This window comes from Anser anser (assembly GCF_964211835.1).
Source record: "Anser anser genome assembly, chromosome: 12".
Lineage (NCBI taxonomy): Eukaryota > Metazoa > Chordata > Aves > Anseriformes > Anatidae > Anser > Anser anser.
Genome location: NC_139733.1, coordinates 20793605 through 20817889, shown reverse-complemented (window position 1 = coordinate 20817889; position 24285 = coordinate 20793605). Strand labels below are relative to the sequence as shown.

Below are 24285 nucleotides of genomic sequence, written 5' to 3'. Positions count from 1 at the left end.
GAGCAGGAGGCGTAGGCGCGGCCAGGGATCCGGCCGAGCCCCCCCCCCCCCCCCATTTTCTGTCCTCTCGGGGCACACAAGTGGCTTTGCTTTCAGAGAGAAGGGAGCGGAACCAGAAAACCTTGGATGGGGATGGTCCCCATCCTCCCTGTCCACCTCTGCGCTCTCCCTTCCCCAAAACCCCCCGCATTCGTCATCGCGACGCCTCATCCTTTACGTGTTCAAACCTTTGAAAATATCTTTATTTTTTTGCTAACGCCCCTTTTACTCTTTGCTGGATGTTCTCTGCGGCACAACGGCCACAACAAGAGGTCAGTTTTGTGTGCGCTTGAACAGTCGGACTTTCTGCCCGCATGGTTTGCTTCTGTAACCCCTTTGTTGCACGGGCTAAATTTGTGAGTGCGTGGTGAGGCCCGAGCTCACAAAGGTGCCAGTCATGCTTTAAGCGCTCCGGCCAGAGATGCTGCCTGGAGGTGCTGAGGGTCAGACACAATCATTTCCGCCAGGACTCGGACTTCTCGGGCAATTTTCTGTCTCACTGCTGACCTTTGAGGTTTTTTCCTTTTCTCTGAGCTTTGTCTAATGCGATGAACAATAATCATAAAGAAGCATTCACAGACATTAAACCATAAAACCACCCTACCGAATCACAGCTAACACTCGTGGGGATTATCATCATTTGGGTTAAAGATATTTTGGACAGTAGCACTCAAAATTTGTTGGCAAACTGATGTTCGTCTCCAGCAGACTTCGGTGGGTGAGCTTACTTTTTGGTCAGGAAGTTCGTAATCAAAATCAATGAAAGGTATTATAAACTGAATGTGGTACCAAAAGAGAAAATCTGAAAGCTAGGAGGGAAAAGAATAGAATAATTTAATATTCCGTGCTAAGGAAGCAAATGCAAAACTCTTCAAGCAGTGTTATGCTTGATATTTTAGTCATGCAACATCAGGCAATTCATAGATAAAATTTTCATATTAAACTACCCTTAACTCAACTTGCGCCTATATAAATGCCTAACTTCTGACCAAACGTATGGAGAAAAGCTTCTACTTTGTAAGGAAACCATGCTATGTTTGCCTGGAGAGCTCTGATGCTGAGCACTTGGATTTATGCACAGCTGAGGCCAAGCCCAAAGCACATGCAAGGAAATGGGAGTTTTCCCTTTGAATCCAGCTCTCATATCCAAATCCTGAATTGACTTACTGTTTAGTCCAAAGACAGTAAAACGCTATATTTACAGCACATTGCTTTCCAAAGCAACCAACAGCTAAGCAACAGGGCTGTGCCCCCGTGCAGCGGAAACCTCTGAAAATAAATGGGAAAAGAGGCGGCTGTGAAGGAATGTCTCGGCTGTGTCAGGGCTGCCAACGCATTGGAAAGCCATTTGACCCCACAGAAACACGCCCGTCAGATATCGAGGCAGTCCAGAGGTGACTGGAGATTTGCTGAAGCGCTGGCAAAACCCCACGTGCCAGGGGGAGAAGCTGAGTGCCTGCTCGCCTGGGAGCAGAGGTAGTGGAGATGCTCAGGGAGTAGGGGAAGCTGCAATCACCCCTCCTGACATTGCCAAGAGGACAAAAAAAGGGGAAGGAGGACTTTTCCCCACTCCTGGCCAACAGCACCCTCCTCCCTGGATGCCTTAGCGGCCCCAGGAGTTTCCAGGTTGATTTTTGCAGGGCTCTGACACAAAGAAGAGAGACAACAATCTAATTACCTCCAGTGCCTGCTGGAGGCAGGACTGCTGCCAAAGTCAACTCCCTGCGCTGCCCGTACCTACGTTGCCATACCCACCCCTCAGATACGCTCTCATGCAAACAGAAACAAGCTGGGATTGCAAAATGCTGTGACCACTGAGACTTTCATTTCCCTGTGGAGCTGGCCCAGCTTTCAGGTCCTCTCTGGCAACATGATTTCACCAAGATCTTCCCACGGTTCCAGGTTCCAGCCTGCAATATGCAAATCGTTACCCACTTTTCATTTTTTTGACACAGAATCATGCAGAAAGTTCTCCTTCCTCTAGGAAGTTAACTGATGGGAAAGTCAAAGTACATCGGCTCACCAAAAGCTGCTCCAGACTCAGAAAATGAAGTGTGTTCATGTTCATAATCAGACATGGCACCATTCACATCCATCTCCAGGACTACGGTTTGCTTTAAGTGTAAATAGACATAATCCATTCAGATTTCCCCGGTTAATGAAACAGGACAAATGTTATAGCACTTAAGTCACCACTGCACAAAAATAGACAGAGAAGCACAGTTTGGTTGTGACCATGTCTCTACAGAACTGCTCTTTATTTGGGGATTTCCAGTGGAAAATCAAGGAGCCTTTTCATCATTCTCACTACTTGCTGTGAGAATGAGAGAAACACTGCTAGAAACACTGGAAAAAGCCATTTAATCTCTCTAGGCTGGCATTGTTTGCATATTTAAAACACAAGTTAAATGCCTAATATTGTCTCATATCAACTGTGAGAAGAAAGCTCTGAATATTTATCTCAGGAATTGTCTAAAGAAATCAGAAGCAACAGTGGGTGTGTTTGTACCTATTTCAACTTCAACTTGTTACCTGGTTCACTGGACATACTCCCACAGGAAACACCTACCGTGTGAAAATCGGTTCCAAAGTCCAATGAGAGATTTTTCCAATTTTACTCTAAATGCCATTTGAGGTACACAAACTGCTTGGGACAAAAGAACAGATTTTCTTTATAGAAAATTCATTTTGCTTTTAATTGACAGAACGTATCCCACTGCCACAGCTTGTTAATAGAGATGTCATTTTTTTGAACAGGTAGATATGCAAAAATGTGAATATACTTGAATAGCAAGAGTTATTATTTGATTTATTTATTTCTTTTAAAGAGGGATCTATTTCTGGGAATCAGGTCTGGTCCTGGACAAATATAATATAATTGATATAATTGACATCATGCCAACTGATAGTTTTTCCATATCAAAATTTGTTTTGTCCTGCTGCAACATTTCACAGGAATTTCATTAACTTTGGAATACTTATAATATTTAAATTATACCAGCTAAATGTATATTGAGAAGCGTAAAGCTGCATTAGAAATTAAAAGCTGAGAGGGAAAGATTTTAACTGTAGGGAGAAAAACATAGATGAGACAAGGTGATTCATATGACACTAATGGTTTATTAAACACATACCTGAGAATACATCAACAACGTTCAGCTTTGAAATGTTGAAAGTTAGATGGGTCTTGACCAGAGCAAAGAAGCTACAGATGTGCTAGAAAATGCTAATCTTTTCCTTCATAATGAGAATACAGGAAAAATCCACGTGCTCAAAGGACAGCAAATCTAAAATGAATAAAAGTAAATACCACTTTTCACAGTTAGAAGTAATCCCAAGAATGCAGGCTTTGAAGAACCTAGAGTGAAATGTTAGGATTTTTTTTTTTAATACAATTTTTTTAAAGGCTGGATAATTTTATGACTGCTAATAACATTTGTAACTATGCAAGCTAAGATAATAACAATGGTAATCAAATCTCATGCTTCAGGGCATAAATTGATTGCTTGGAGGGGCTACGGAGGTTTTTCTTTTTTTTTCCCCACTACTGAGTACATGATTTCACAACTGACTAAGTGTATTACAAGGGAAGTGTTTGCTACCATAGCTAGACAATTGATCTAATCTGTAATAACACATACAACACCAAGATACATTGAGCTGCCTGTATACCTATCTGCTTTGCAAGCACTAATAGACTTAAGGCCAAATTCAGCGTTTGGTTCTTAGTTTCCACTTAGCTTCCAACATTTCTTTTGATAGAAAACAGTAAGGTTTAGATCCAAAACAACACGCACACACTCCTACTGAGCAAGAATATTAGAATGAATCTTAAAGACCCAAGTTAGGCAGTGGGTTCCTTCACAGTCAGAGTCAGATCCAAAGCTAAGGATGAAAACCATCCTACTGGTTGGTTTCAGTTCATAGGGTATCAGCTCACCGCGCAGGCTGGCCCATGCACATCCTATGGCCAATTTGTAAGAACATGCTTTTGGAGACAACCATGCATTTCCATTAAAAAAAAAATCAACAACAAAAAAGCACCATAGTTTTGTTTCTTTGTAAAACAGCCATACAAAGAGGTGAGAGGGCTCAGCCTGGGGAAGGGGATTTAGATTTCATTTCCAGCTGTACCAGGGAGCTCCACAGAAGTTAGCACTCTGCTCCAGGTCAGACAGACTTTGTGCTTATAAATCAGATTTAAACAAGCAGAAACTAATTAAAGATTCCCTGGGCCCAACTTGGAGCAGAACTGAGCCTCACCATGCTTAGGGTTTTTTGGGGAAGAAAGGTTGGGCTCCAGTGGTGCCACAATCAATTCTTCATGCTTGTTTTCTTGAGACGTTTACTAGAGGTCCTAGAAGTTGTCCAGAAAACTTCTTTGTGAATGAAACTTGGCAATCTGTCACCTTTGATGTCATTGCTTGTTAAGTGAGACCTTTCCCATTCCCAGTTTTAGGCGTGGATTGGTTTGGTTGTTTTTGTTTGCTTGTTTTGTTTCTGTTTCTCAATGTGCAGCCCCAGATACAACCCTTCAAAGCAGAACTGTACCACATGCTTCTTCCTTCACACAGTTTTCAGGGGAGTGCATGTATTCAAAGCACAGCTCTGACACGCCAGCCTACTTGGCCACTCCACCCCAGACACCTCCTCCTTGAGGGTCTGCCCAGTTACCTGGCTGGCGTGCACCAGTTTCTAGGATGAAACTGCAGAACTTAGGTCTGAACGGAACAAGTGTGCCCAAACGGCAAACCAACCCATGCCCAGTCACCCATCGATGGGACAAGCTCACTCACAAAGAAAAACAGGTACCATGCTCGCAAAAAAATGCTATCTGAAAATGTATCTTTGGTCTCTGAGCAGAACTGGCACTAATCCCAGAAAGAACAAGCCACAATATTCAGAGAAATGGAATCGTGACTCATGTCAGGACAATGGCATTGATCTCATTCATTTGTGTAAGAGATTAAAGAGGCCTAGGGATAAAGATTTGCTATTTCCTGAACAATAACTGCTAGAAACCGGACAAAATGTCAGAAACAAGCTCTCCACAGTTGTTCTTATTCTTGCCTGGCATGGAGGTGGGATGTGTAGAACAAAGCCTCTGCATGGTTAACCCATGAATGCAGTCTTAACTTTATTCAGTGATGTAGATGACACCCACTATTCACTAACCACTGAATAAAATTTTTTTTTTTTTTTGGCTTTCTGTCATAGTCAACAGGTATAATCTGCACAGAATGTCTACTGTCAAAACCCCACACTGATATAATATAACCTGATCATTTTTACTTCCCTATGCAAAAATGAAAATACATATTTTAAATAAATAGTATGCCCATGTTTTTCTACTGAGTCAAACAGATTCGGATTATAATAACAGGTGACGTTTACAGAATTATCATAGCTACTCTTGAAACTAAGCAAAGGCACAGTTGTGAGAGTAAGCACCTAATTCAGAATTACCAGGGACCCCCATCCCAGCTTCTGCAGACATAAAAACAAAGTGACTGGGGGGGGGGGGGGGGGGGGGGGAAGGTGTCCTTGGTTTTTATGAGAAAAGAAGAAATGAAATTGATCTCCTAAGACATGGACAAACAGTGGTCTTGGATAATGTTGTCATTTATATTCTTCTGTTTTTTTTATGTCCATATAGTGCACTGTTTTTATTAAAACAACCCTGCATTACAGTCCAAATGAAAATCAAAACACTAGATGAGTTGTTGCTGAACCATTTGGTGATCCCTGCATTCCTTAACCAATTTAATCTGACTGTTGGGTTGCAGGGTATTCGATAGGTCACCTACATCAGCAGTTCCAGTCCAGACAATTTGCTTCTAAATACTACATGGTATAATACACATTTTCCAATTACATTTCAGACTGCATTCAAATCCTACCAGACAGACAAAGTTATATGAAGAACAGAAGGCTTAGGAAGCAACAGCATACACATACCTGATATAAAAACAGTATTTTTGTACAGTTATCAGCAGTTGTACAAAATTATTAATGCAAACAGGAAGGCAATACCTTGTTCACCAGTAAAAATCTTATTTAAAAAATATTGGCAAATCTCATGGAACAAAGTGTATAAATGATTTATCCCTTTTCGGTGTCCTTCAGGCAAGACATTCAAGGAGAAAAAAAATATAATAATACTGTGATTATCACAAGCAATACTTGGGAAAATGCTCTGTGAAAAGAAGCATACTTCTGGCTTACCTTTCAGCCTTAGATAAATTAATTATCAAATACATAAACTGATGTTACAGAAACCCTAGAAAATGTATTAAAAATAAGCATCACTCTGGAAGTACTAACACCAGGCCAATGTGATGAGTATGCATCAAAAATTACATTCTTACAAGAATGAAAACAAGGACTCCCTCTAGAGCCTGGGGATTATCAGAATGGTCACAACTGTACAATTGCATACCTTACAATTGTACTTGTAAGGTTTAATGACATACCCCAATAGTTTTAGTAGACTCTGCTAGCCATACTTAACATTTTTTTTCCACTATCAAGATTAAAAGGATCGATACTTCTAAAACTCTCTGATTAAAACTAACAGTAAATGGAAGTCCATAGTGCAGGGTGACCTTAACCATTTGGCTGTAAGCAAGCAGTACACTTTTCGGAAACAGGCAGTAAATGTAATGTGATGGAGCAAGGAATAAGGGATGTAAGTCATCATCCCAGGATCCGTATGGAGAACCTATACTCTGAGTGGAGCATAAGTCTGAGAAGGATTTCTGAATGATTCAGAACTATCTGAAGGTCTACAAAATCCATAACTGTATAAGCAGAGGATATTAAGTAGATATAGAGAGTCTCTATTGCTTTCTCACTTTGTGCCAGTATATATTTTGGAATTGAAATGTCTACTATGGTCTGCAGCTCAGGATGGATGGTAAACTACTTGTAAGGATTCAAATGGGAGCCAAGCAAACAACTGCAAGGTTGGAAAGTGCATCTCTTAGTGAGCAATGAGAAAACATCAAGTAGCATGTTAAGAGGTGTTTAGATCCCAGTCTGTGGGTACCAGAGGGAATAGGTATTTTTTAATGGAGAGCTTCTCTGTCTAGCTGACAAAGTATAACGAGACCTAATTACTGGCAGATGAGAATTGGGTTTTGCTTTTTTTTTTTCCCTTAACAGTGAATTTAATTAACCCTATGGCAAATTTTTCCTAGTCGTGGTAAATTGTTCACAATGTGTTACCGTAACATGAAGACTACATATTTTCTTCTTAAAATACTTTTTATTTCAAGAAAAAAGATTGAAAGAGGAATGTACATTATAAGAAGGTTATGTGAGTTGGTTACAGTGGTTGTGCTGCAGCTGCAGCTCTTGCTGTTACATTCTGGTGACAAAGCCCAACTAAGGACAAGGTCCAGGCCAACAGGACCCTGCAACAAACCAAGGGTGTACTGCTGTGAAGATTACCTCAAAAGAAACCCATTAATCCCAGTCCTATGATCAGTAAAAACAGAATTTGGTTTTGAGACCTGCCTAGATCTGAAGTGGCTCCAGCTGCAGCAAACTTCGCAGGCTTATTCTGCTCTGGCATCCTCCTATCCTAATCAGCATAGTCCAGCCCTGGGAGGGAGCAGGAAAAATCGCTGGTTACAACACCTGTATCTTGCCTGAGAGCTTGGAAAATTGTCTCAGAGAAGTCATATATTCCCCCAAAATCAACAGCAAGAATGGAGGTAGCTGTCATCTTAAATGTACATACCAGTTTGGCTAGATGTTAAATCCAACACTGAGGGAAAACAATGCCATCTGAGAAAAACTGCTGTCAAATTCACCTGTATTTAGATTCACATGGGTGTGCTATGTTACATACTGATTTAATGATACAGAACGCAGCCTCGGTGTAAATTACCATAGTTTCACTTGAAGTTCAAGCTGAGCTGACTTCAAGCTCCTAGATGCTAATATAGCTGTGATAGCTTCCGCCAGCTGAAAATTTATCCTATATGCTATTCTAAATATATCTATCATCTCTAACAGCTCCCAGATTTCAACTCTGTGAAACTGCTTTCTCAGTCCTTTAGCCATCTGTTTTTTGCTGGACTCATATGTGTTTCTCTGGCAGTGACTTTGCAGAACACACCACAGCAGGGAAAAGCACAATGGAAAGTATATTTTTAAAGTGTCTTGCTTCATTTGTGAGTTAAATGCACTCGTATTACAGATCAATAATTTTTTTTTTTTAAATCACAAAAAGCAAAACAGCTACATTTTGGGTATACAAAACCAACCTCTTAAGAGACCTGTGAGCACAGCCTAGCGTATATTCCACACTTGAAGAGTCGCACACATCCCTTATACAACCACTGAAGAAAGAAATCCCCATGCCAACATCCCAACTCTGGACAGGAATGCAAGTCAGACATAATTTTGCCATGATGACAGTAATCACCAATGTACAAAAGAAACTTTTCTAAAAGCAATTGTTTCTAGAAAGCTATATTCAACCCTGGGTCCACGTTGTGAACACCCAAAGCATTTATATTTCTCTTACCATTACTAGAATACATATCCTTTCCCAGTGCTATTCATGATGCACTGAAATGCATTAAGAGGTTTACATGCTTGCTTGACAGAGGGAAGGGAGAAGAAGAGGTTACCATTTTCTAACTGTGAATAAAATACAAAACTGTTTCAGATGTTTCTTCTCTGTATGTGACTACCTCATTCTTACCTATATAGATATCTTCAGGATTCATTGGTCATCCCATGGTTTGTAGAAGGGGACATATTTTCTCTTCTTGCCACAGTCAGTAGATATAATCTTATGTATTTGTCAAAAATGGATGATTTTGTCTTCAACCTTTATTGTCAAGAGATTGGACTAACTGCAGAAAAACAGAGGGATGTTAAATAATGTAACCACAGCAAAAGTAAAGACAAAAACAAACAAAAAAACAAAAGAACAACAACAACAAAAACCCTAATAGTAGCCATTAAAAAATGTAATTCTTATAAACTGTCTGTCCAAGGCAGGAGGAAGCAGGGATTGAAACACAAAGGAAAAATTCAATATAGGCATGACTTCCTCTGGTCTGACTTTTGCACTCATAAAATTTTTAATTCTACATGAAGATGCATTTCTTCAGGCACAAGAGTCAAAATATAATGGGGCTCTTCGGTGGAAAATTAGAATATAAAGGCTATCAACTGCCCATTAATCTTGTGGGGTCAATGGGAATCAGGCAGAATTGCTGTTTCCAGATGGGTGAAAGGATGCTGTGGGATTTAATTTACCCTGTAACCAACGCACTCTGGCAGATCTCTGTGCCTACACTCCGGAAGAAGGAACTGAAAGACGAAAGAGTCAGCAAGATTTGGGGCCCTAGGTGTCAGCTTCCTATAATCCCTAGACTGCAGATGTGAATTCATTAAGCAGCTAGATGGGACACGTTTCTGTGCTGTCCTTATTTGACAGTTTGGGTCGGCCTGCAGATGGGTGTGACCCTGTGCCCAACGGTGACGCGTTGAGTGTGTGTATTGCATACAGCCCGGGAGAGACAAGAGAATTATTTACTCCCTAATATTACCTGACTGTTAATTCAGATTTTAGTAGTGCTGTCAAAAAATCCACAAAAAAGTTTAAAACATAGTCACATTTTAGATCAAATTAGATATTTAAACGGGAGACAGTATTGATTTACCATACACAGCTATTTTTAATGTTCTGTGTCGAAAATTAAAATGGGATAGCAAGTTATGCTTCTCAAGAACAGCCGAGAAAAAATGATTATGTTTTCAGTTTAAAAAATAAAAAATAAAATAACACTTAAAACTTCAAAGCAATGGCTGGAGGTGTGAATGTTTCAGACAGCTTTGTGCTTCGCTAAAAACTAACAAACAAACAACAAAAATCCAACAAGAAATACTTGAATTCCTATGTGTTTTGACTCAAGATTTCTCATGAAAAGGTGTTATTTGAACTTAAATTAGTAGACAAGCTGACAAAAGCTGTTTTAAACCACAGCTGATCTAGATGTGGTCACAGACCATTCTGCCAAGGCTGATTTTAAATACCTCTGTAACAGAGTCAGGTATCCCAGATAACCCCTGTGGGCATCTATTATAGTTACTAACATATCAATTGGCAAATGTAGTTTAAAAAATGGAATAGAATTTATAAATACAACATCCTGTCTCTTCAAATTATGTTGTTATGTGTATTGGCTCATTACATATGGTGTGAATATAATGCTGATAACAGACTATGGTATAGATAAAATGACATATTTTCCCTATGATATCAGTTCATGGAAAGTATTTAGTCTTCAAGATATGCAGTTAATCTTTATCCTAAACATAAGTTGAGGGAAACCTTGCATACATGTTTCCCAGAAAGCTCTACTTCTGTCCACCAAAGATAAGGTTATTAGGTGGAAACCAGGGAGGCCATAGATCTCCACTAGCTCTGTAGGTTGACAAAACTATGGAAAAGCATGCAAGCAGTGCTGCAAGTTGTGCACAGCAATGGAGAAATTCCTGTTCCAAGAGAACGTCAAATATGGCTCAACCCACAACGAAGATGCTTGGACTGCAACCCAAAGAGTAAGATAAATTGCACCAATGCTCTTGTCTCTATCTCATGTAAGAATGACAATGAATAATGAGGCTTTAATTAGCCCCACACTTTTCACCTGTAGTGTACAAGTGCTTTCACTTGTTCCTGCAGGAGTTACAGAACCCAAAAAGGCCAAAGACAAGCTGGAATTAGTAAAAAAAAAAAAAAAAAAAAAAAAAAAAAAAGAGAGAGAGAAAAGAAGAGAGAGTAATAGAGGAATGCAGTTTTGACCGCTGATGTAAATCAGAAGTAATGCCAACAGGCAAGAGAGTGATACCTCAGTGAAACAGGGGTGTGATCAAAATGAACAAATCACTTCTGAATCAGGAGAGAAATATAATACCGGCTTAAATTAAAGCTTCTTGAGAAACATTTTTTGCTATCCAATTTGCACAAGATTCGTTTTGCTCGTAGAACAATTTATCATTATTTCTATGGCAGTAATGACTACAAGTTCAGTGTTATATTAGGCTGCGTGCACACTCCTGAGATAACATTCAAAAAGACAGAAATCAGACAGAATAGCACAAACAATAGCAATGTAGCAGGGGGTTGGCAATAAAGCCACATGCTTCATAGATTAATGTTCTTTTGCAGTTTTTCTTAAACATGAAATTTTTTCATCTTTCCGTTCTGTGGCATTATGATGGTTATTTTGGACAATTTTCTCTAATGGAAAGGAGCTCAGGGGACAGAAGGGGAAGGGACCTTTTGAAGTTAAAAGAAAAAAAATGAGGAAGTTAAAAAGGAAGAGGATTGGGAAGGGGAAAAGGGCAAAGAACAGGGAGTGGGGCCAACGCTGTGCCACCCCTCTGCACCCAAGATGGGCTGGGGTAGGGACAGCCCCAAGGTGCGATGGAGGTCGGGCCTGGGGCACCCCAGAGGCCTGGTCAGGACGAGCAGGAGACGGAGCCAGGCAGGTGACCAGGGGGCCCACCAGAAAGCCCTGTCAGTGAGGAGGGTCTGTGGGGTTGTAGGACCTTTTCAGCCTGGGGGAGAAGAGAAATCTTTGGGGTTTCACGGAAGTGGCTGGCAAAGGGCTGCTGGGGTTTTGAATCTTGGATGTGCAATGAGGACAGTTAGGTAGGGGATCTCTATGTGTAGGTTCAAAGCTGAATAAAGACATGGATATTATTTTATATATACTAACTAAACACACATATTCAAATCCTTAACATGAAAGCATTTCTAAAATGGCATTGTTCATAAGAAAGCCCAGGGGTGTGAACTTCTGTGGCCACCTGTAGGCATTTACAGCATCGCTGTGCTGAATGCCAAAGGTTTTGTCTAAGGAGACACCTGGTTATACCCAGTGACTGTTGTACGTGTATACCCAGTGACTGTTGTACGTGGTGCACATTTAATGAACAGATGCCTTATGTTTGTCCAATTAATTTCAAAGTTGTATCCACCCCAAAGCTGCAGGAAGAAAGACCTGAAGACACAACACCGTGCCAGGATAACAGTGGTGATTTGGACATAAGAGTTCCAACACCAGAAACAATTCAGCAACTCTCGATGCTCTAAGGCTGAAAATAATCACTGCAAGCGTGATATTTCATCTGGGATAACATGCATCACTCAAGCCACTGCCTCTAATTCCTTTCGTGGCAAATCAGCCTGGTTTCGGACCTCCGGTCCTTTGCACAGTCAGTCTGACGCTCCCAGCCTGCGAGCCAAGGCAGCTTTCTCCTAGAGACTCGATTACTATATTCAAGTATGAACTTGCACGAGGCAGGTGTTAGGTGGATGCATTCATGTGAACACGCCAGGCAAACGTGTCTGACTACAGAAAGGTCAGGAGATGACTGGAGCCTCCTCAGGCTTTCTATCCCACCTTCTCTGCAGGCCGTTGCTGAAAGCAAGCCCCTTTCTGCCTCTCCCCAGGCACACCTGGTTTGCTCGCTGCGCCCACTTCATTCAGCTGTGCAATCTGCCTAAAACTGTTCAAAGGCTGCAAATCAGACAGCCGTATTTAACCACAGAATCAAACCACCACAAGCCAATTCACGCAGTCTCCGCAGGATGAAAGAGGAAGGACAAATTCGCCAACGCTGTTTCGCTAATGAACCTCACACCTTTGCTGCACAAGTGAGATTGCATGCAGTTCACTCTTCCTCCCAATTATATCTTCAGCTCTTTGCTAAAACTGCTAATCAACGTACCAGTTAATGCCAGCTCTGAGTGTCATGCTGTGCATGAATATTTGTCCGCTCCGTACTGTCAGTAGAAAAAAAATTAACCTACACAGGGCACTGCGAGCTCTCGTGGGTAAAAACCCAGCCTCCCCAGGTCAGACCATGAGGTAGCTCTGAACCTAGGAACGAAGGGGTACGTCCAGAAGAGAAACGTTGCTTTGTGGGTGACTTCCTCCTGTGCACCCCCAGTCCTGGGGCACAGAGGAAGAGTCAGGGCTTCTGGTGCCCTCTCCTGGTGCCACAGCACCACGATCTTAACCGTGGCACTGGAGCCACCAGTGTGGTTTTCCGGTAGTAGACTATCATTAGATATCTTATTTAATGGTGTCTGTGATACTCTCCAAATTCAACTCAGAAAAGCTACCTACCTTGTGAGAGGTAGGACTTCAGCAAGCCCACAAGGTGCATGCCATGCCAAGGCTGTCCAGTCAAGTGAACGATGCTGCAGTGAGACGCAGGCGTACTGTTTGCTTCTGGAAGTACCATCGCTGTTTGCTCAGGTCTGTGAAACAATCCCAGATTTTTTAAGGTAAAGCAAACGCTTCTCATCTGAAGCTGGTTTCTTCAAGGCTAGCTTTGCGCTGCTCTGTACTGCCCGATGTAGGTAAATCCTAAATACTTTCCTATTTGTAAGTCTCGTGGAACAGACTTCTTGCGTGAGCTTGCGTGAGGAGTCTTGCAAACAGGAGACACAGGCTCACAATCTGAGCTATTGCCATTGTGGGGATTTCCCAAATAAATGAACAAGCATCAGACCTTTAGCGTAGATAGATGCTGTCAGCTTCTTCTCTCCCTACCTACGACACACACACCCTTTCCTCAGATAATATTCTCCTTCCTAAGAAGATGCAATACTTGGTGTGACCAGCTATGAACTTTACTGTAACTGCTAAATTCACAAGTAAATCATTAAGATACTATGACACAAATGACAGAACAAAACCCTCTGGCGAATAGACAGCTTCTTACTACCTAATAGTATATCAGACCCTGAATTTCAGTACAGAAAAGGTGGAATTTGGTATCCTGCCATCTGCCCCTACCTTACTGCCTCTGTTTGACAAGGAAATCAGTATTTTTTCACCAATGTTTGTTCCTGAAAGTTACCCTCACTTCAGCTGACCTGAACTAAACTGAAGAATTGGTTGTCTTAAAAGTGTGCTTCCTGGAGCAGAAAGCAGCTTGAGGACACTATTAACATGCAGGAGCAAGGCTGCACTAATTGGAGAAATCAGTGCTTCAGCTGCTGCTGGTTTGGAGAATTGGAATGAATTAAAACACATGAAGCTGACACTAAATAGTTATTGAGAAAAAGTATCAAAGTCAGGGGAAGCAGAGCTGTTTGCAAGATGAGGTGTTTTATTGATATGCAGCGTGTATAACTGTATAGCTGCTTGTATCAGTGACTGCTCAAAGTGCTCCATGCCCTCCTGCAGCCTGTCTGTGGGATGCAGAGGAATCATCCTGCTGCCCATCTGCAGGAGATGCCCGAGGTCGCCCACCTGGTCAAGCAGACACCTGGCAAAGAGCTCAGCCTCGTCCCCTCCCCAGGGCTCATGAGGCCTCCTCAAGCCTTCAGCACACAAGTTGTCCCCTCAGTTTCCACGCGGAAACCTCTTCAACATGAACACAAGTCACATATTTACTGTTTTTCCCTGTGTCGGGGCAGTGCCTCGCTAGCCAACACCGCAGCCTCGTGGGGACCTGTCAGCAGGAACACAGGCACAGCCTCCAGCTTAAAGCAGCACCAACAAATCTGTTTGAATGCTGAAAGGCATTGGTGGAAGAGAAATACAAGATTATGTGGGGCGTTATTCACTTCCACAGGGCTCTGCAAGGCCATATCATACAGTATCTTCAACTGAAATATATATAATTTCCTTTATTAATCAGACAAACCAAAACAGACACACAGACTGCTGCTTTCTCTATTTCAAGCAGACTCAATGTGAGCACTTTCTAGAAAACACCAATAAAATGAAAATATCCTCAGGGAAGCGTATACCATTTAATTACACAGCTAGTTCACATGGTTCATCATATGGGATTTTGTATCTCAGGTGCTGATAGGAACAAAAACTGTACCTAACATTTCACAAAGAAACAACTGTTTTGAAAAATTTCTGGACTCTGGTTTTATCACTGGGCAACATTTGGGAGAGTTAGTGAGGTAAAGGCAGAACTAGATCTGAGTATGTTGAAAGGTGCTGCATGAAAATATTCAGAGGATAAATGAATTGGGGAGGGGAGAGGTGTTGTTCTCAGGCGTTCTTGCTTATAGTCTTTCATTTACATAGTGGAATAGTCTTCCAGATAGGGATTATTATAATGTCTGAATGTCTAATTGAAACAAGATGCTGCAGCTAACTTAGGAGCAGCTTAATTTCAAACCCTTTTATCATCCCCAAATGTGAATCCACATTTAAACATGGAGGAAAAATTCATGGTATATGCAGGAACAAACAAAGCTATTGTCTGACATAAGGAGCTTATGTAAATGTGTGATGGCGGAGCTCCTTTTACAGTAAATCTTTCAAATACATCCATAAATCATGAAGAACAACAATAACAAAAAAATCATTATTTTAAGGAAGTTTACAATCAGATTTTACCTGTCTAGGAGTGATAGAGACAACATTGTTAAGGCAAACAAAAGCTAGCGTCTTCCTAAGCAGTAAATTGCGAATAAATATAAATTTCTGCTACAAGGCTTTGTGTGAGAAGGTTTCCATTATGAACTCACTGAAAATTTGCTAATTTTAAAACAAAGGCATTTGTTTTCAGTCCCTCTTCACAAGCCCATCAATTTATTTTTGCTTTTAAAGACAGAGCATACTAAATAAATTAATTAAATCAAAGGTGCGTGTACTAGAGTGCCTTGAAAAGACCATGGATGTGATCCAGTGGAAAAACTGGTGAATCAAAGCCCCTGGACATTGCTGTTCAACTCAGTTCAGTCACTGCCCACCCATCTGAGCTCAGCAGACTACTTCACCTCCTTCTCTCTTGCTATTCTTGCCTTTTCATTCTCCATTTAGACTGGAAGTACTTAGGAGAAGAAACTATCTCCTCCTACACATCTACAGAGTACTCCAGTGAACAGTGACCCGATCTCAGTTGTTCTTGGAAGACCAACAATTATAATTACGTGAAGGCAGGATGCATGTGGATGCAACATTACTTTGTTCAGGCTAATCAGCTCAATTCCATCAGTGAAATCTCTCTCAATTATAGAAGAATCCATGTGTGCAACCCAGACAGCAGAAATCAATTCTAATTACTCCCCACTGCCTGCACGATTCCCCTGTGCAAACAGAGGAGAGACACAAGGTGTTCCCAGCACTGCACTGCTCACATGGGTGGCGATCACCTCAACCTCCTTCACGTGGGAATCCCATACCGTTCCATCAGAAAACACGGAAATCCAGATGTTTTCTGCTGGGTGAGAACTTCATAAAATCATTTCCTTGTCCTAACAAGAGGACAAATATTCTATTCTTGGTAAATCCCCTTTATTTTGCCATAGATTCACAAATCCGTCTTAAACCAAGATTTGCCTATGGATATACATCAGGTTTACCTACCACTGACAAAGCATGTCACTGCAGGAGAGGGCTGGGTCACCTCTGTGGTTAGAGGAAGCAGGCAGAGAAGCACACACCAAAATCAGCCCACAGCTGGCAGGACCAGAGTCCCTATCCACTGGCTCCTTCTGCAGCCGCCTTCTGACTGCCCTGAGAAGTGCCGGTTTGATTTTCAGGAAACATTTTCAGGAAAATCATCAGTGACTGAACAGGTATAGGCAAATTTACAGCTGCTCTGCATACCCCTCGAGCATCCCTGACAATCAGCCTTCATGTCTATGTATACTATTACAAAATGAGGGAGTGAGTGGGTTGCAGTTTCATTTAATCTTTATCTTTACATTAGACTCCTGCACATGCTCCTTCATGCACATGAATAAGTCTATTTGAGTTACAAAAGATATTGGGCACTGTCTACCTGAAACAACTCTAATGGGAGCCTGTGCTCACGACTGCAGTGCCGTTTCATTGAGGTTGCTCACCTCAGCACATAAACCTGCTTTGATTTTTATCCACCAAGATCCTCGTGCCTGTATTTTGAAATGCCTGCTACAAAAGCACACAGCAGCCACACAGGAGTAGGGAAGCTGCTCTCTCTCAGAAAATAATTCTTCTCTATGGTGTTTACAGAAAGCAGAAATGAATGAAATTATTCGGCACAATTGAAAAGTCAGGACAAGGCAGGGTAGTGAACCAAATCAGAGCAATGTGTGAAACCCTCCAGTAGCACAGCATCCTCCATTCATTTGATGAGAAGACAGAACGCTGCTGCTTCTTAGCATGGATGACACCTCCAGAGGTTATACCCGCACATCAGAGAACACAGAAAGAAAGCTGAAGCAAAATTGGAGGAAACAATCAGAAAGATTTTATTTTAAACTTACGGCTGGAAGATCAAGAGGTCAACTTCAAGTTTCCTGCGCTTTTTTTACTAACACCACACTGAATTAAGCTGCTCTTCTCCGGGGCTAGATGGGGAAAATTTATACATTCTTTGTTATAATTTGACCTTGCAGTGATCTGCAACAATAGGGATTATGGTGTTGTCAGAAGATTATACTGCACCTGTTTCCATGACATTTGTCCCTTGCAGAGAAAGTGTAAATACTGGTGACATCTACCCAGAGCAACGCTTTTTTGTTCCTGTTGAGACAGTTTGGAAGCAACGAAAGAGAAGTAGGAAAAAGGTAATGGAAAGGGTAAAAATAAAAGCATAAAATGGAAAGCAGTCTACTTTTTCTCCACCTTTCACCTCTCCCAACAAAGCAAAATGAAAAAGATACACAGGAAAAAACAAACAAACAAAACCTACAAGTCAGTAAAGGAAACAAAAATGTTGAAAATGTACAGAGAGAGATGCAGGAACACCCAAGTCATACTGAAAACTGTATCTTTCTCTAAAATACTGGTCGTGCCTGGATTAGATATGTCTGACATAAAGGATTCCCAAGTTTGAGCTAACTGACAATATCTATGGGGAAAAAGAGGGAGATGAAAACAGCTATTGTAGACGGATGTTCTGACTCAAGTTAGACATTTCTTAGCAGGGGAGAAATATAATAGCTTTGGAAAGAAAATTAAATAAAGTTATAAAGCATCCTTTACAGAAAGTGTGAAAGACTGGTATCAAAACAACTGAAAAGAAAGCTCGATGCAAGCATGAAACCCCAGTTTCCAAGTAGCAAAATGCGCTCCTTCTGTATTAGCATGCCACTAATGACAAATAGGAAAAAAGGGCCTAATAAAGTTATTACTTTTTGCTATTTTTTATTACCTGTAATTTCATACAGACAAGCTCTTCCTGGCTCAGGGCCCTGTAATATTCGTTTGCCACATCCCTTGGCTGTTGATGGGAAATGGGAAACAATCTCGGTCCGTCTCTGTATCACTGAGATATACTGCCTTGGCAGGGACCACGTCTGTAACTCCCAGGAAAGGAGTTTTCCTATGAAAAAAAACACGGTTTTATTTATTGAACTGCATGGTCTGCCACAAACAAATCTCTAGCTTAAAGAAATGTAGAGATGGAAGCCTCTCTTTTAAATAATCTTGAATGCTTTAATCCCGTTTTACTTTAGTAATAATATGAAAAGAAATAAATCTGAGTTTTGTAGCTACATGACACCAAAATTACATTGATTTTAATTAGACTATAAATGCAGTCTCACACTAGGAATGGACAATACTACAAGCATTGCATTGTTTATAGTCCTTACTGCTCCAACACTTTTGACAATTGACCTGCAAATGATTTTCTAAACAACTTACAGTAGATTCTGATCCTTTTAATTATGGGGTAGGGTAGTACATTTAATTCTCATCTCTCACAAATCTTTTCTTGGAGGGCTTTTTGGTTGGTTTGGTTTCGTTTTGGTGTTTTGTTTTTTTATTATTATTATTTTTAGGACCCATGACTATTATTTTTCAAATATGTTCTGTATGTACATGCAATAGGTTCCCCTAAAATAAAGAGGTCCACTCTTAGACACTTAGATAAGTTGAGGTATGACACCCAAAAAGAGATATTAAGATAAAGCAATGGATCTTGAAAACTGGACATCTCATAACGGCTATAGTACTGCTGACATCACTCCCTTTCCTGTGGCTTTTAGAAAATAAATCAATGTCCCAAATTCTGTTTTCTGTAAATACAGTTAGAGGTTTAACACAAAAACATAATTTTTTTTTTTAAATACTCACCAGTTTTTCATCTTCATTCTGATGCACATATTTAAACAGTTTCCACTATTTCAGCTTTCTTGGTCAAGCAGAAATATTTATTATACTTGTTAAAGTTTATATTACCCTGTAGCAAAGCAATTTATCTTTACTGTACATGGGTGATTTTCCTGATTATTAAAATACCATTAAAGTGAAAACTGTTCAACTCACACCACATTTCTAATTTTTTCTTGTTGTTGGACATTGAGTGGAATATAACTACAAAATAAAATACATCTGGTTTTTAAATTGAGACATAAGAGTTTAACTAATGTTGGACTACTTGAGCATCTGCTGCACTGTACCAGGCTCAAGGGACTGAAACTATTCCCCAGGATTAGATCTTGACTATCACAGCTTGTATCACAGGCATAACAGGGAAGGTGACCATCACCCATCCTGCGCTGGATACAGCAAAAGGAAAAGATAATAAGGCATCTTTCCCACCTATCATCACTTCAATTGATATGACAGGTAATCACAGCCTGAAACTATTACTTCTAAATTCTTTTCAGATCAGAATGGAATCAGATTTGGGAAATGAGTGAACTTCTGCTCATAGCCCAGAGGATCAGAGATGTTCTGTCCCAGCGGAACTGGCTGGTATTTCAGGCTGTGTAGTCCTGTGCTACAGAAAACCTTGCATAGAGAGTGTGCTCACTTGTTATGTGATTAGTACTACCTGCAGTTCTTACAATTAAGAGCTGGTTCCAGAAATGCAATGGGTCAAAAAGCCCTGACCCCTCTTCAAGAGGACCATAGGAGTTTGGGGTGACATTCAGTTATCTTGTCAGAGTGGGTGGCCCACCAGAAAAACACTCTCCAGGGGCAGGAGAAGTTGGGGCTGCCCGGCTTCTTCAGCTCTGCTGCAAGCACCCTACAGCCACAGATGGTGCACAGGTGAAGAGCGATGCGCTGTACCTCATGTGCCTGGAGTTTTCTTCCTCTGAATTTAGATGACAGCTTTGGAGAAAGTACAGTCATTTTTAACATTCCCAAGGGATTTCACGTTACAAATGTACGAAGAGGAGAAGTAGGTAAATCTTTTTTTCAAATCAAATAAAAACATATTGTTGGGCTCACATATTCTCTTTGAGTGTAACAGGAATGACAAGAAATTTTGTTGTTGTTTAGAATACCTCCTTTATGTAACTTTTTCACAGAGACTATGACTTGACTCTAGCTAGAGTTTTACATACCCAATTTCCAATCAGCAGTGATTATTTATAGCTGAATTGTCAACTTCTGCATGCAGGGAACCACGATGGAAATGCTGACAGCCTACAGGCCGTAAAAGCTTCAACGGGTTCTGCAATGAGCTTTGTATTTCTTTTTTAAGCATAACACTTCCTGAGCCCTTTGTGAGAATCCTGTAAAATTAACACACAACAAAATTCAAATGCTTGTAAGCAGATAAGCGCGTTGAGCTTATTATGTCTGTGCCTTTCATTCACTTGCAGTTACATTTTCTCTATCATTTGCTGCCTTTGTATTGATAACTCACATCATTTTAGAGCTGTCATGAAATGAGATGTTCAGTCTGAATTCACTGCATTTTAGGTAATATTTCCACATCTTTTTTTCTGAAATTGAAACTCAGGTCAAGTTGTAGACTACTCTTTGCTGGCAACGAACAATTATACCAGTCAGAGTAAACGCTTTACTTCTTAATGAGCTGATTTTTTTCCTATTTCATCCTCCCCATTATCTTAAAATGCAGAGGACAGTAATTTAGTTTGCTATACAGAAAATCCCCTCCAGCAAAAAACACATTCTTCTGAAGCTGTAGTGACCAATAGCAAATAAAGTTCAGTTCTTTGGGTGATGTCAAAACAATGCCTGATAGTAACAAAGCCAGCTGCTTTGATTTATATTGCCTTCCTCCAGCAATACAAGCCAGCATTCTGCTTGCCCTTTTCACTGCAGTTGCACATTAAGCTGAATGCTTTAGAGATTTTCTACAACAACTCCCAGATCTCTTTCCTAATCAGTATTCGACACATCTTTCCTTTTAGCAGATGCGCTATTTTTTCCCTTTGTTCCAAGATTCATTGTTCTCCATTAACTGCAGTTGCCATTTATTAGTCCAGATGCAGAAATGATCCAACGACCCCTTATGAGTCGATGTGTGTTCACCCACCCACACGTCTGTGCGCCAGGACGCAATAGGCCCTTGGATCATCACATATTTAAATATATGCACTGAAACTATAGACTGTTTACGTGAGATTTATGATGTCTCTGAAATGTACATAGGATAATGAAATGGGATTTTGAACTGTTAAAAGTGAACCTGCTTCAAAGCTAAAAATGCGCTCTTCTGGGCTTTGAGAGTAATAAAACAATACATAGAAGCAGATGCTCAGCTGGTGAAAAAGCTTGTTAGAATTAACGCTGTGTTGATTTACACCAGGTAAGAGTGTGATCAATTAAACCTGTGCTGTGAACTATATAATTTTTTAATGAAAAATTTAAATCTAATAATTCTTGGCCACACTACTTGTTTTGGGGAGGGAAAAAAAAAAGAATGGAAACACTAGGAGAAACCATTCTTGAAATTCAGACAAATCGGTAGGAAATGGAGTGTGTAATGCTTAAATATTCAAACTATTGATAATATAAACAGGTGGCAACCATATAATACAAAGTACATTAACTTGGAATTCCGTAGACACTTGGAAGATAGGAAAATAGGATTTCACATCGTATTAGTTCACTGGTCCATGAAGTCTTATATCCTTCTTTCAACATTGGCTAGTAGATAATTCTTCAGTGGAAGGGAATCCCGCCCCTCATAATGCATTCAGAAATATGAAATGCTGTAAGACAGAAGCGGCAGGAAAATAAAGGACAAGACAGTAGCGAGAAAATTGGAAAAAGCCAAACATACGAGGTCGCAGTTTTAATAAAGAGGAAAGAATCATTGTCTTAAAAACAGGCTCACTTGGGCATAGGACAGCTATAAGTATACAGTGCTTTCTACCCCCCAGGTTACTAACTCAGCTCATCCCCCCCTCAACAACACTGCCTATAATTTATGATCGCAGTGGCCTTTGTGAATAAAGATGTTTCCACTTCATAAAATCAACAGCATTATTAGAACCCTCTCTTCCCCATCACCTAGCAGGGGCAGCAGGGATAGAAACTCGGTGAACCTCCCTTTGTGACTGTTCCTCCAAAAGGGCACTGAGCCATAGTCAGGGGATGGCTGGGAAGCCAATATCAAATGGGCTGAAATACTGGCTTAGCTACCATATAAATAAAACTGGATTTATATTCAGTTAAATGTTGTGCCATATTCTGACAGCTAATACTTGCAGCTGCCAGGGGTTGTGAATAAATAAAAAAATTAATCTGCAGTCGTTTTCACACCAGAAACTGCTGTTTAAACAAAACTAAAAAATACTTTCCATCCCTAACATTGACATGTTTCTAACATCTACACCTGCGCTTTTCTGTCCTGAGCAGGTTTCTTTTGTGCCAGCATTCTCGGAAGACCCATAGCCCCTTGGCAAGCATCCTTCCAGGCCAGGTTGGGTAGCTGCAAAAGGAGCAGCTCCTGCTTCAGCAGCCTAAGTGCTCTCCTCAACTGCGGGGGGACAGCGAGCCACAGAGAGGCAAGGTGGGGACCCGAACCCCACCTGGAACTGGCAGAAGCCTCCACAAAACCCTTCAACCCCTTTCTATCAGATCCAGGAGAAGAAAAGAAGGGAAAGAAATGAGGTTGGTCCGGGACTGCTGACGCTGACAGGAGACCTGCTTTCTAATGAACATTGAGCCAGGCCCTCAAAGAGATTTTTTCAGCATTTTTCTCCCTGACTGCTCTCTTGGAATTAATTACGTTTCAACTCTCTTGTAATTGCTAGCAGGTAAGAGACATAGCACTGACAACTGTGTTAAGCTTAAAGCACATAAGGGCGTGGGGCTGTAAGCGTGTGCCTCTAGAGACAAACAAATGATGCTGGAGGGTAGCAGAGAGCATGGCCAGTGGTACTGATGGTGGGAGAAGGCCCTATACTGTACATGAAAGGAGTCACCACTGCACTTTCTGCACTTTCAAAAGGTCTGCAGCAACCTGCTTACTTTATCTATTTCAGCCCAGGAAAGATGAAAGTATTTATCCATATTTTTTCTGTTACAAAAACTCAAAGTTGCTTTTTACTGCCATGGGACCATATGTGAATAGAACACATTGCAGCACTGATCACATTAATCTCCAGAGAGCTGCTATAAGGCACATGATCAGAAACATTCAGATAATGCCGATTATTCTCATGAGCCTGGGACCATATGAACCTGAGAAGGGAGGTTATGGATGGGGCTGTGTTAGATTATCCCAAGCAACTGAAAATAAACAGCTTACTACACTCCTGTCTTCGACACTATTTGAAATCAGTTAGCATTGAGCAGCAGCTTTGGTGGAGCACCGAGGACTATCCCCAGCCCTATGCACATTTTGGTTTCCTCTACCCTTCCAGAGGGGACAAAACACATGCAAGTCAGGGGAAGCATCTCAGTAATGAAGAGAAAATTGTTTCTTTGTATGTAAACTAAAATGACAGTATTTTCCTGCTAGATCTAGGGACAGACCCTTGTTAAACAGCATAGCCAGTTCTTTCTTTTGTTTCCAAATGATTATTTTACAACACACAAAAATAAAATGACAATTTACAGGCTACAGAACTGTAAAGCATTTTAAAAGCTGAATTCAGGCAGAAGCTAATGATGCAGCAGATTTACTAAGCCAGATCTGGGCATGTGATACAAAAATATACTGTCCAATAGTTTTTTGTTGCTTTTGTTGTTGTTTTCTCTTAATATATTTTGGATACAACGGCACACACAGCAGCATCATTTAATATATTAAATGATCCATCTTGTCATGTTACAGCTTCATCTGATATGATCCATTGCTTTACAGCACACTACTATGCATATAGAAAAAAAACTAGCTTGTAATAAATTACCACTGCAACTATTTACTTTGCAGTATCAATTTACTTTCACGTTTAGCCCATGCCAGCATGAGTCCATCCGCAAAAAAGCATGCCCCTTTCTGAATATTTGTGACCACTTTATCAGCATGGACCACAAGATGTTGTGATCTCTCTCCTAGACAACAAATATTCAATACACAACCAGT

The 24285-nt window shown here is 40.7% G+C and overlaps 1 long non-coding RNA gene across 4 annotated transcripts in view; it reads right to left on the bottom strand.

The window, feature by feature from the left end:
- Nucleotides 1–5571: 5571 nt before the first annotated feature.
- LOC310880297 overlaps nt 5572–24285 on the bottom strand; it is a 60113-nt gene continuing 41399 nt past the window's right edge. Inside the window, exons 3-9 of one of the 4 annotated variants that reach the window (XR_014571604.1) lie at nt 20342–20512; nt 18196–18366; nt 17487–17564; nt 17306–17389; nt 8756–8909; nt 7554–7644; nt 5572–7454 (exon numbers count right to left, since the gene is read on the bottom strand). This is a non-coding gene — a long non-coding RNA (uncharacterized lncRNA). Of the gene's footprint in view, nt 7645–8755; nt 8910–17305; nt 17390–17486; nt 17565–18195; nt 18367–20341; nt 20513–24285 lie in introns of all 4 variants that reach the window. The other 3 variants (XR_014571605.1, XR_014571606.1, XR_014571607.1) reach the window with 3 other exon arrangements.